Genomic DNA, 11945 nt, shown 5'->3' on the forward strand with positions numbered 1-11945 from the left:
AGTTGTGTGTGGTTCTAGGCATATGTGTTGCTTAGTCCCTAAATATGTCACCGTGTCTGTCCTGTACAAGACCTCAGGGCTCTAGTGAACTGCCCAACTGCAGTGTGTCATCACTCCTGATCCCCATGTGTGCCAGTTAACCCAGATCATGCATGTTTTTCCTTGTGAAGACTTCTGACTACTGTACAAAACCTTTTAAGCAAGCATGGTCTGATACTGTCCCTCTGTTGCATCACATCCTGCATTGCACTCTCAATGAGGAAGATTAATGTACTCTCTGTTGGTGTTTTAAGCAGCATTACTGTGAGTTTTTTGAATTATTTATACAGGCTAATCAGACTTGGAATATCCAAAGTTCGTTCTTGGGGCTTGTCTAGTGAGAGAAGATACATAAAGTAGTGATGTGTGGAGACAGTTATTTAAGCACTAAATGAGTAACTGCTGTAGTTTGTTCCCTGGAAGGCTGTCAGAGTTGCTTATGTACAATATGATCACAGTGGTTTATGGATGTCCAAGTGTCTTGGCTATCTGGGTGACTTTGTGGTGGAGCTGGCCACCCAGCGATTTGTCCAAGCCCCTGATGTGCGTCCTGTTAAATTTCAGCTTGAAGCTCTGCTGAAACCATGTATCACTTCCCTGTGGAAAGGGTGATGGATCAAATGTCATTGAGGCTGGAATTTTCCATTGCTTCTTAAGGAGCAAAGACAGGTCACAGCATCTTGACCGGGAGGAGATTTGGTCGCATGTAAGCTGTTTCTGTCATTACTGCTTATCAGCTGTGCAAGAAGTGGACTGGGTAACAATTCATTGCTGGCCAAAAACTGATGCCTAGAAGCCTCCCAGCAGGCTAAGCTGGCTGCCTAGGCTATGCCCAGTCACCACTCCTCCCTTTAAAAGTAGTTGGTGAGCAGGAATAGGCAGATTTAAATTATTGGGCTAAATTAGTAGTCCTGATTATTTTTGTAGTTTCATCTTGCTTCTGAGAATTAAGACAGTCTCATCTTGAAATGGTTTTCCCTTTCTTTCAAGTTCCTTGTATTGCTAGCAGGACAACCTCTTCTTCCTCAAGCAGATCAAAATACTCTCCATAGCCAGCAAGAAAGCAGGAATTTGCTTTACTTATCAGCCTCTCTAGGTCCAGCTGCCTTCTGATTCTTACCCACTGCTTTCCTCCTCCCCCTACATATACGGATATTTGAAATAGTATCTGTGCTGCCTTTGGCTTCTCTGTGACCCCTCCTCTGCTGCTGCTTGGGTGTGTGCTATGTGCCACTTAAGCCAAAACCACAGATCACTCTGTGTCCAGGTGTATCCAAAGAACAGGGGCCTGTTGAAGTAATGGGAACTTATCATTATGCCAGGTTCTTCATGAATATCATAAAGATGATGGCTTTTTCTCCACTGTCTTGTCCCACAGACTTACATAAATGTGTGCTCTACTGTGTCAGTGTTTAACATCCTGGCTGCTGGGAGCATGCACTTGGGCATGAAGGGCAGCACACGTCCAAGTGTCAACTACCTGAACTAATGTCCACTTTCAGGCTTCAGTCTATATTTTATGAGTCTCAGTCCACTGTGTCTTTGGCAAGAAGAATGTTCTGCCAGAGAATATGTGCAGCTTAAATGTTAAGGCCCAGTTTGTCTAAGGCTCGGGACAGTGTAAGGGGGTTTCAGTTACCCATAATTATGATCAGTGCAACACTACAAATGTTAAACAAAAAAACCCCTGATTGTTTCCTTCCATTTCTTGCAGCACGTTGACATCTGTGCATGCCACCTGTTCATTTCCATGACAAGCTCAATCAAAGTATGAGAGCCTTGCAATTGCCTTTTTGAAAGCTTAGAGCTGAGCTCTGGTATCCCAGCTGCAGGTGTCCAGAAAAAATGGGGAAGACAAGCAAAGTGAAGGTGGCTTCCTGGTCATCAGCGGGTCATTACTGAAAAAAGCTTAGTAAGATCAAGCAGTCAGTGTGCCCAGTAGAGGTGAGCAGGTACTGTTCAAGGAAGGGTCATCATCTCCTTCCCTACTCTTATGTCAGCTTTGAGCTCTATCCATCTGAGCTGAAAGACAGGAGCACTCTGTCCAGAAGAACTCTGCCTATGAGAGGCTCCAGTAGAGTCCTCCCCCCTTGAAGATGGTCTTTGTGCAAGAGATCCAAAGGTCACCAGGATGTCCCTACATCTTCACATTCTGTGACAGGGCTTTTGTAAGCAAGTGCAAGGATCATTGCTCGATGGTTTCTATAAAACCCTCTCTAGCCAACAGATGTTCTCTATATAGGCAGTGAACACAGGAGAGGGACAGGAATGGTTCCCAGTGACACCCAGCAGAGCAGGCACTGAGGCTTTTGATGCCACACCAATGAGAATCTTGTTAACCATTGGCAGATTTTAAGGAAAGTATGTCAACTCTTCTTCAAAACAGAAGACGAGTTTCTTTTCTAGTAATTTGGAGGTAGATGTGGGATGTCAAACAGGAGTGGCTGGCTTTTGAGCGAGCTTCTCCATGAAGGAGTAAGTACAGGACTTTGAGCAGTTATCCCAGCACTTATTACAGCACCAACCCCCTCTGCATTTAGCTGCCACATCACATGGCATAAACTAAGAAATTTGATGGCTTCAGCAGACCAGGCTGAAGTCACTGCTTTTAAGCCAAGATATTAACATACAAATCAGTTCTAAACACATATTTTCTTCTGTTTGCAAGTCTCTAACATTTGTTTACTCCCCTGCTGCATGTGGTTTTTCATAGTTACAGCTGGAAATTCATCATGGGATTTTTCCTCTGAAAAAATGCAAGTGCAGGATTTCAGCACTGAAGAGCTGTGCTCTACTGCAGCAAGTGGAGGCCTAAGGATATTTTGAAGCCACCGTCTAGCAGGAGTCTGATTTTCCAGCTGTGTTAAAATACTGATGAGGCCTTACATGGAGCACTGTGTGCAGCTTTGGCCTCCCTAGTACAAGACAGATGTGATTTAGGGAGTGCAGTGATGGGCCACAAAGGGACTGAAGCATCTGTCACAGGAGGAGGGGCTGAGGGAACTGACCAGTGTGCTCAAGTACCTGCTGGGATGAAGAAAGGATGAGGGGGCCAGACTCTGCTCTGGACAGGACTCAGTGGGCACAAGGGAAACCACACAGAATTCCATCTGAACACAAATATGTACATTTTTCTTGTGAGGGGTCAGACACTGGAACAGGTGGCCCAGAGATGCTGCAGAATCTCCATCCATGGAGATGTTCAAACTCTGTTTGCTCTGTGCTCTGCCTTCTGTTCCATGCTGATTCTTTAGGGTTATTTGTTTACTAAGCAAAGATGTCAAGCTTGCAGAGTCAGTGACTTCAAACTGTGGCTGTGAAACCTGCTCAGCAGGAAACCAGGGCAGCAGTAATATGCCATCCAGATGTAGGAGTGTTGCCACAATACACCCAGCTACAGTTGGGAACTTGCAGTAGCAAAGGAGTAAGTGATCCCCAGCCAGATGGTAGAGACCAGTAGGGGCACAGATGTGAATGCCAGGAGAGCAAAGACTGGCAGAGTCAGCATGGCACAGACAACAGCAAGGACACCTCTCAGTCCAACATAGTCGTGGTGAAGGGAATGAACAGAAAGCCTCTTCCAGGGGACCCTGTTTCCCATAGGTCCTAGTGGCACATGGGGCTGTGCAAAGTGGGCTGGCAGGAATGGCAGTGACATGGCATTTCCTGGCTGTTGGCAGTGTAGCAGAGCAGCTGTTCTACCTCTTGCATACCTCTGAACTGAGACTGAAGTGTTACTAGGTATCCAGTACTCAAGCGAAACCCCAGGTTTTAACAAAGGGGAAGGGAAAACATTATACCGTGATAATTATGGAAATAAGGAATGGAAGTTCTATGACAAAACAGGGCCTGATTGCATGCAAATTGTCCTTTCCCATCTACTTGCAAAGCTTATCCCAGTCCTTTCTGTTTCCGTCTCAGACTCCCCAAAACATACAGCCATATACCATGGGTTGATGCTACCATAGCACAATTACAGGACAGAGGTAAAAATTGGCAAATGTTACTTCTTGTAATTTAAGTCAGGTTAAGGTGCATCTTGCAGTTTGAAAGGACTTCTCGTCCAGCCACAACAGGTGAAATTCTGTTTGAGGGGGCTGTAGCGGACATTTCCAAAAATCAGGAACAAGTTATCAGCGAGTGCTTCATGTTTTGGGTACTCACAATTAATATGCCAACTGCTGGAGAGAGAATGAGGGAGTTTTCATATACTGCCCCAAAAATATAAGCAGCTGCCTGCTGATTTTAACCAGAATATTTATCCTGGATAAACTTGCTAAAGATAAAATGAAGCCAAGAAAATAAAATAATTTGTAGTCTTGATCTGGTTATTTTGATAGAAAGTAAGTTTGAGCACAAGCATATGGGTGGGAAGGGTTTGAATGAGAGGACTTGTAAACAAGCTTGATTCTGTCTGGTTTGTAGTGCCAAGCCTTTGATGGTTTACTTTCTTTTTAATTAATACACACCACAGAGGCGCTGGTATTTTCAGACACTTCCAAGACACTTCTGCAAGTGCAGAGTGAAACTGCAGGTTAGAGTGGAGCATGTGTTTCCTATATCAGCACAGCTCACAGCAGCAGTGTGCCATTGCTTGCCCATGCTACATGGGTGAAGTTTTGACATCCTCTTTTAAGAGGCTAAAAGCCTTATCAGTTCAAGGGGGTGAATGCTGAGGGGCAGGACCATGGTTTAAAAATAATCTAGCAGCAAGAAAAAATATTGAACATCTGCATTCAAGAAATACTAGGAATTGAGCAGGAAATTCCTTTAAGAAGGCCTGGTTACAGGAAAAAAAAAAAAAAAAGCAAAAACGAAAAAAACCCTGTCAAAACCAGGCTTTCAGTTTTGTTAGGGACATGCAGAAATTTCATTAAACTTCCTCAAATTCTTTATAGAATTTACAATCATTCACAGAGGTTTATTTAAAGATCTTGTATCTACTTAAATTTGATTTGGCTATCTATATAGCTGCTTCCCATCAGTTGTCATGCTGATGACATTTCTTCCCTCCTGATTTCACAGTGGCCTTTTTCAAATCACTAATGAAATTCTACCGAAATAATTTTTTTTTTTTTTTTTTACTTCAGGCCTTACCTAATACAAAAGTTCATCCTCATAATGTGACAGAAGCTGCTACATCATCCACAAAGGGCAACAAAGCAGCAAAACAAGTCTGTGGCAGAGCCCCAGGACAGAAGCCCAAGCCTTAATTTACATAGCCAGGTTGCTGCTTTCTTTTAAGCAAAGGCAGGCATTAAAAAGGAAGTCCGAAGTTTTCACCAGATACAGAGGCTTCCTCTTGTACAAACCCAGGCTGAGCAAGCCCAGTTATATTCCAGACGTAGCAGAGTGCAGCAGCTGTAGGGCAGAGCTGCCCCAGACCTGTGATGTTGACACCCCACCCAGCTCAAAAGAACCCACTTTGCTGGTCTATCACAAAGGTGAAATGTCTATGGGCTGTTTTTTAAATTGAGTATTTCCTTCCCCTTCTCCCAAATCCTTCTGACCCTCCTTTGGCAGTGTTTGAAGCTTTAAATATTGGGTGAATCATTTTCCTTTAAGTATTTTTGCAGTCTTTCAGAAGATTCTCTCATCTATGAAGGGAAAGAAAGGTCAAAGAACCCTCAAACCTTTAGGTGTCAAAGGTATGTTTCTCCACATTTCACGAGTGGAAGGAACAAGCCTATTACCCCTATATTTCCTAGTCCCTCCAAAATTGAGGCTTGCAAAGCTCTGTTGGCCCATGTCAGTCAGTGGGCCACAGCCATAGAACAGTACCTGCTGTCTGCCACAAAAGGGGAAGATGCAGTTTTGGAAGAACATGATGGTGAGGGCCAGGAGCTGGTAGGGAAGGGGAAGGTGCTGTATGTCCTGAATCTGCTGCAAAGACAAGATGTGCCCTCACTCCCCAAGAAAATAGCCCAGCTTCACACCATTGTCACTTTCTGCAAGCCACTGAAGGGCACAAGAGATTTAAGAAGTAACAACAGGTTAAAGGGAAATAAAAGGCAGCTCATATACCTCTAAGTGAAATTTGAGATGTACTGACTCTAAAACATTCCTTCTGTAACACTATCCAGTAAAGAAAACAAAAAAGCTTTCTTATTTTTATGAAGGTTCTGGCTGCAAAAGACTGTTTTGAGCAGGATCTGTTAAGAGTCCACTGCACACCCTTAAGAGAAACACAGCAGAAAGGTACAGTATAAACAGGAGTCACAACACAACTACAGAAACCAGCTGAGAGTACTGTCATGAGAAGGAAGCCATCTAATAGATCAAGGTGCATAAAAATTGCAGACCGAAGTTGCTCGTAATGCTTGTTCCTAGACAGAATGCAAGGAGGAATTGAAGATAAGGGCTGGCAAGAGACCAGTACTGCCCAGATTAGCTATTTCCTATCCTGGATCCTGTGAGCCAGAAAGCAGTTCAGAGGGAGGCCAGCAGAATGCTCCTCTGAGCCACCTACAGTCGGAAAGTAACTGGATCAGAAAGCTACTGCCATTCTGAGTACTCCCTGAGCTCTGGAAGGCTCTAGGCAGGGAACTCTTGGCTGGTGGCTCACAGATGCGATCTCCTCAGTGCTGCTCTGCAGGGTTGAACTGAAGGGTACGAATGCCCTCTCCTGGTTAGGACTGGCTCTGTTGCTGCAGCCTTCCCTACATTCCGGTGGCAGTGCTCTTGTACCTGGGATTTCCAGGACAGAGATGGAAAAAAAAACACCTACCGCTTTTTTGGATTCTTGCTGGATAACACCATCCAAGCCCAACTACCCACTTTATCAAGTACACTGACTGTGAGGGCTGAAACAAACCCCAGCACACAGAGGAGGCTCCCTGGGAAAAACAAGAGGTGTTGGAAATTCCTGGGAGTGGAGAACACTGAATGACAAAACCCACTGCATGTAAAATGCAGAATTCTCCATGACTCCTAAGCCTGAATTCTCTTAAAACAGAGTAGGACCCTTGACCTTGTACCACCCTGTCACAATCCCTGAGCTCTGGCCACTGAGCTCCTATGGCTGCAGGACTGCCTGAGGCCAGTGAGCTAAAGCCACCAGTCTCTCAGGCAGAGCTCAGCTGGCCTATGGCTAGAATGCTCCTGACCCGCAGCAGAACTATGCAATAAACCCAAGATAAAAGCATTGGGAAACTTCTCTGGTCCCCAGAGCAGGGGAGGCATATCATGGCTGTGCAGGAAGCCAGGCTGTACCTTTTCATTGGTTTGACCTGCTGCAGTTACCCCAGCAGTCTGGTCTGTGAGCACAGGCAGCTCCAGAGTGGTGAGTCTGGTTATGCTGCCTACACCAAAGCAAGTTTTATGTTGCAGTGTGACGCCATTTCCTGTTTCACCTATCCCAACCCCCCAGGTGTGCCAATCTCTCTTTTCCCCTCCCCATTTGCCCTCCTGCTAAGTGCTGTCCATCAATCTTAACATTCCAGCAGGGTCATGGTGTGGTTGGCAGAAGTTCAAAAGATGCCCCTCAGGTCCGGGCTCATTGGCCTGTCCAAGTGTCTTTATCCTTTGAGCCTTCCCCTCCTCCCACCTGGTTGGTGGCTCACCTGTGCCTTCCCCTCCCCCTGTCCCCGGGCTTAAAAGGACATGGGACCATGCGGTCTGGATTCTGTTGGGAGCTGTTACAAGATTCAGAGGTCTGTCATCCTGGAATAAACTCTGGATTGAAACTCTACAGCAGAATCCTCTCCTTTTTCTCTTCACTGTCGCCTGAACCTTTTCCACCAGAGGTAAACTGAGTTTCTACTATGCCTGGATTTGTTCCGAGTGCCCAGCTGCAGCATCCAGCCGGCCAAATGTATCTCTGAGGTGAAACATCACAGCTGCCGCCTTTGGCCCAGCAGCAAGGGTCAGACGAGCCCAGGCACGTCCCACCCGGAAATATTGGGATTAATATTCCATAGTTTTACAATGGTCATCTGCTGCAGATGTCCTTCTCAGAAGGAGTTCTGTACACATTTTGTTTTCTGAAATAGCTTCTGAGATGAACACACACTTTATCTGATGTATTGATCCCTTCACTGACAGAAATATTGACACAGAAGTATTGACAGAAGTACTGTGCTGTGCTTGCAAATGCTGCCTGAGCACAAAACTAAATGTCAGACAAGATGTGACATCCCATGCCCACCACAGCTTTCTCGGAGAGCTGGAATCAGAGGACACTAATCAGTTTCAACTTCTGCAAGAGATTAATCTCTTTTCTGTGGATGATGGCTTATACTGCCTTGTTTTGTAAATAACACTTTTCAATTATCACACTTCTCTATAATCTTTGAAGCAAGTCTCCCTAACATCACCATTCCAGTAGACTACTCATGTGCTGTTTAACCCTTCCCTTCCACTTGAGACAGATCTCATCTCACTGCACCAAAAGAAGGAGAGAAGCTCAAATCTTCTAAAGATACAAGCCCTAGAACAGATTCACACTAAGAAATATGCAATTCAGGTTCTTCTCACAGTAATTTAAACATGTGGTTTCAATCAGCCATGTGCAAGACATCTTTTGCTGGGACCAGTACAGACACTGCTGCTGAATCAGCAGGTTCTGCTGGCCACAGTACAGAATAACAAACACATTTCATTCCTGTCTCTTTCACTCTGAAGTTTCTATTCCATGGGAGTACTCCTATATTAAGAACTGACTATCTGTGGCTGCAGATGTTAAAATATGTCAAGAAAATAAAACTGTCAGGCTGACACTACAGAGTTAGAGCGGGTTTTCTGGCATCAGTGCAGAAAACACCACTCATTGCACGTAGAAAGCAACAGGAAAAACTGGAAAATCATGTGCCACTTCCGGCTTACCTCACTACCTCTTTCAGGTTCTTTTAATCATTGGACAAAGCAAGCTGGCCTGGGTCTAGAAAACACTAAAGGAGTGTCCACTGCATCCCAAACTTTGTCTCAAAATTCTGGGTGAAGAAATTGAAGACACTCCCAAGATAGGAGAGACAGAGTCAATCCAAATGCCAGTGCCAGCCTTCCCCTTGAACCAGAAAGTTGTGATAACAATTCTGCACAACTTACAGAAGAGAAAAATCCTCTCTTGAACAGACAGGCTTGACCAACAGCATGGAACAGAAGCAAGAGCTCTCTCAAGCTGGAGAGCTCATGCTGGAAGCTGGTCTACACATGCCAAGAGGAGGCATGTGCCAGAGAAGGTATGGGCTAGCCTCACAGTCCATTTGTACTAAATCATGCAGGGGCATGGGAGGTGAACTTATCCATCCTATAAGGCATGCAAAAATAATTTCAAAGGCAGAAAAATCACATGTCAGTGCCCACCCTTGAGAGAAGGACAAACTTGTTAGAGGGGAAGAATTAAACATTTCAGCACTCATTAAATCAAGGAGCAGTGGTCTGCCAACAACAAAAGTCACTGGGTAAGAGGAAGTGAAGCTGACTGGTAGGACAAGGGTCTAGAAGGCAAAAATGTATCATTACCCTTTCATAAGATGTGTTATAAATGATCAGCCAGAAATCCAAAATAATAAATGCAAAAGATTTTTATCTTCGCAACCAAAATACGGTCCTCAAAAACCACAGGCAAAGAGACAGCATTGACCCGGGATCAGTGCTGGGTGAACCTAGATCCGACCTCCTCTATTGCATCGGATATCCCTCTGTTCATGAATGCCATTTCCAGCGTGGTTGTTTTATTCAGTTTTTTTATGCCTGAGGCAGAGGTGCCCTGATTCCTTTTGTAACTCTGCATATGTGTGAAGGTTTCTTGCACTGTGCAGGGCTGGACAGTTGCTGTTTCCTGAGTAGTGGCAGGCTCTGATCATGTCAGGGAAAGTTGCGTATTGTATTCAGATGTATGTTCCTTGGTGACTTCGGTTATCTTGATTGATGATATCTACCAAGAGATGATCACCCTTAGGTGTTCCCTGATGGCTCCAGAGAAAGTCCATCTCCACGCTGGCCACATTCTTTCATTAGCAGACAAAACATTGTTCTCCTGCTGCCTCCAGGAGTTTCGTAATTCCAATGTAGTTATCTCTCTCCAGGCTGCTCGTGGTCAGAGGCTCATCAGAGGATTTTACAATTTTTATTATATATACATTCTCCCCTTAAGCATGAATTCTTTTATAACATATATTACAAAATGTAAATATGAAAATATGTATATGTGAATTCCTTACTACTAAGTGACCCATTCCCAGAACCAAAAAGCCATGAACATCATTGGGAGGAGGTATGGCAAGTCCTTGAAGTGCAAGCCTAAAGCAAACATGAGGGATCCCAGCAGAGTGAGAAAAGAGAAAGTAATAACACCATCTAGGAAGAAACAGAAAAAATGCACAAACCTCAACAGAAATGCTTAAGTCAGGACAAAGGCATTCTGTGTCAAAAAGCTAAAGAACAACCTCAAAACACACCAATAAACCTTATCAGTTTACTCTCCACTTTCAATTTTGTAAAGACTGGTCTCTTTATTAAATGAGTTGGCAATCATCAAAATAATGATATTATCAGTGGTGGGAGCTTAGAGAGGCAGGGGCAGGGGACTCTCAAGAGAACTCTGTAGTCTCTGACTCTGCCTTGAGCTCCATTGCAGGCTGTGACCTAGAGAACATGATCTCCTCTGTGCCTCTCTCTCCTAAGACATTTACCTCTGTGATACCGAGTGAGAGGGACTAATCTGATTTTTATTTATGCCTCAACATATGTTACACATATGGAAGATTCCTGTGAGGGCTCTAGGTGTGCTGGCAGCCCGGTCCCCGGGAAGGCTTTGCCCGGCAGCCAGTCAGGGCAGAGGAAGCTTCCACGATGGGGCTGGGAGCGACATCCCCCTCCCCCACCCTGCCGGTGGGAGAAATGCCCGGATGCCTGGGAAGAATGCCCAGGAAACCGGGCTATGGGGAGGAGCTTTAGCGAATAAAAGCAGTTAACTGCGACACAACGAGAAACACTATTCTTTGGGTTTCTTGGAGGAAGTGGGGGTCGCCTGTAGTGTTGGTTTGGCCCCTTTTCCCCCTCAGTTTTTCATCCTGGTGATCCTGCTTCCCTGTCCACACCTGCTTTGCCCTGCTTCACCGTTTCCGCGAACCAGCTCATCACCACGTTGACACTCACTCTGCTGCCTCCCCAGCGGAGCAGGCGCCGCCGCCGCAGCCGCCCGCGCTGTTTCCTGGGCGTTGCCGCTGCCTGTACCCAGCTGCGACCACATCCACAGCAAAACCAACCCGTAGCGACCAGCCTGGAGCCAGTTTGCACCCAGCCTTTCACAGGAGCCAGGCAAGGCTCGCTGTGGCTTGCAGCCGATGCCGGAGGCACGCTGCCGCTTTGAAAGCTGTGCCAAGCCGCCACTAAAGCCACGCAGCTCGCTGTGGCTTGCAACACGCAACGCCATTTGCCATGCTGATGCGGACAGAGCGCTGAGGTTCCTACGGTAACACTGTCCCTGTCTTCTGTTTCTCTCTCAGTCTCTTTTTTTCCCTCTCTGCTCGCCTTTCTATCCCCTTCAGTAGGAACACTCCTTTACCAATAAATGGTTCTCAAATAAAATATTGTCAGTAGGAACACTCCTTTACCAATAAACGGTTCTCAGATAAAATATTGTCAGTAGGAACACTCCTTTACCAATAAACGGTTCTCAGATAAAATATTGTCCTGTTTGCTCTTTGTTTTCATCTGAGAAATCTATCCAAAAAAATCACCCCCGACTCCCTCTTTAACAGCATGTCTTGGTTTGAAAAGACAGGTGTCTGCTAAGGAAGGCAGGAGCCTCTCTTGAAATGGAAAATATCAACCACCTCCCTCTGAATTGTTATAATTTTGAAATTAAGGGGCTCTCAGGCAAAGATATGGGAGTAGGAATAACAGTTCTGTATTAGGGAAAATAAAAATAAAAATGCAGTAATACAGAACAACACTGACAA

At 45.2% G+C, this 11945-nt stretch overlaps 1 pseudogene; it reads right to left on the reverse strand.

The window, feature by feature from the left end:
• Positions 1-3433: 3433 nt before the first annotated feature.
• LOC118692585 (major facilitator superfamily domain-containing protein 1-like) lies at positions 3434-11416 on the reverse strand (annotated as a pseudogene).
• Between the last annotated feature and the right edge of the window lie 529 nt (positions 11417-11945).

The sequence above is a fragment of the Molothrus ater genome, chromosome 16 (assembly GCF_012460135.2).
Source record: "Molothrus ater isolate BHLD 08-10-18 breed brown headed cowbird chromosome 16, BPBGC_Mater_1.1, whole genome shotgun sequence".
Classification (NCBI taxonomy): domain Eukaryota; kingdom Metazoa; phylum Chordata; class Aves; order Passeriformes; family Icteridae; genus Molothrus; species Molothrus ater.